Source organism: Montipora foliosa, chromosome 10 (genome assembly GCF_036669935.1).
Source record: "Montipora foliosa isolate CH-2021 chromosome 10, ASM3666993v2, whole genome shotgun sequence".
Taxonomy (NCBI): Eukaryota; Metazoa; Cnidaria; class Anthozoa; order Scleractinia; family Acroporidae; genus Montipora; species Montipora foliosa.
Window position 1 is genome coordinate 1,588,642 of NC_090878.1, and position 1,298 is coordinate 1,589,939.

Consider the following 1,298-nt stretch of genomic DNA (forward strand, 5'->3'; position numbering starts at 1 on the left):
ATTAACAAATAACGCAAATCAAGGGTGGTGAGCAAACAGTAATTATCCCCGCTGTATAAATCGCAATTTTTCAAGTTCCACTAATTTTTTTATCTTTGTTAAATGTCAATCGGGCGTTCGATTTAGGGCATTTGCAGTAAAAACACTTACTCAGGGATAGACATTCGTTTGGACTATTTGATAACTAAACCTATGTTTTACTTTGTAGTTTTTTTCAGCCAGCATTTATTACCGCCTATAAAAAGAAATACTTTCGCGAAAACAGAATTTTGTGAAAACAGCTTTCATTGAGTATTATACTGCGACGCGTTTAAAATTGTATTGTGTTGCCAACCAATCCCACTCTCTTAAGGAAGAGTTCTTTTGTTTGTGTATTTTGTTTAGTTTAGTTTAAAATTTCAACTTCAAATGCGTTTCTTTTTTTTGAGGATTTTTATTGATACTCTTGGGGCGGGATTCCTACATAAAAGTGATGGAGTGATCATCAGAATTTCTAAAACAAAGCCTTAAAACGAACTAAAATAGTCTTTCCAACAAACTTTTGTTTGACTTTTTGGCTTTTTAGCAAGAAAGCTACTAAGGTAAACTCTATGATCAGGTTAGTTTTTGTTGTTTGTTATTTATTTTATATTTTTGCCACACCAAAGACATAATACAAAGATAATGAATCAAGAAAAAAAGAGAAGAAAGAAAATTATAAAGAGAAGAGAAGAGAAGAGAAGAGAAGAGAAGAGAAGAGAAGAGAAGAGAAGAGAAGAGAAGAGAAGAGAAGAGAAGAGAAGAGAAGAGAAGAGAAGAGAAGAGAAGAGAAGAGAAGAGAAGAGAAGAGAAGAGAAGAGAAGAGAAGAGAGAAGAGAAGAGAAGAGAGAAGAGAAGAGAAGAGAAGAGAAGAGAAGAGAAGAGAAGAGAGAAGAGAGAAGAGAAGAGAGAAGAGAGAAGAGAAGAGAAGAGAAAAGAGAAGAGAAGAGAGAAGAGAAGAGAAGAGAAGAGAAGAGAAGAGAAGAGAAGAGAAGAGAAGAGAAGAGAAGAGAAGAGAAGAGAAGAGAAGAGAAGAGAAGAGAAGAGAAGAGAAGAGAAGAGAAGAGAAGAGAAGAGAAGAGAAGAGAAGAGAAGAGAAGAGAAGAGAAGAGAAGAGAAGAGAAGAGAAGAGAAGAGAAGAGAAGAAAGAGTTTTAAACATTGTAAGTGGTTCAGAGTCATGGATTTTAATTCCGCTTCGGTCAAGGCACAATGGAGCACACCTGTCTCTTTTTCTAGGATCCTCCTCCCTCCCTTTGGTTTTGGTTATGGTTATAAAAT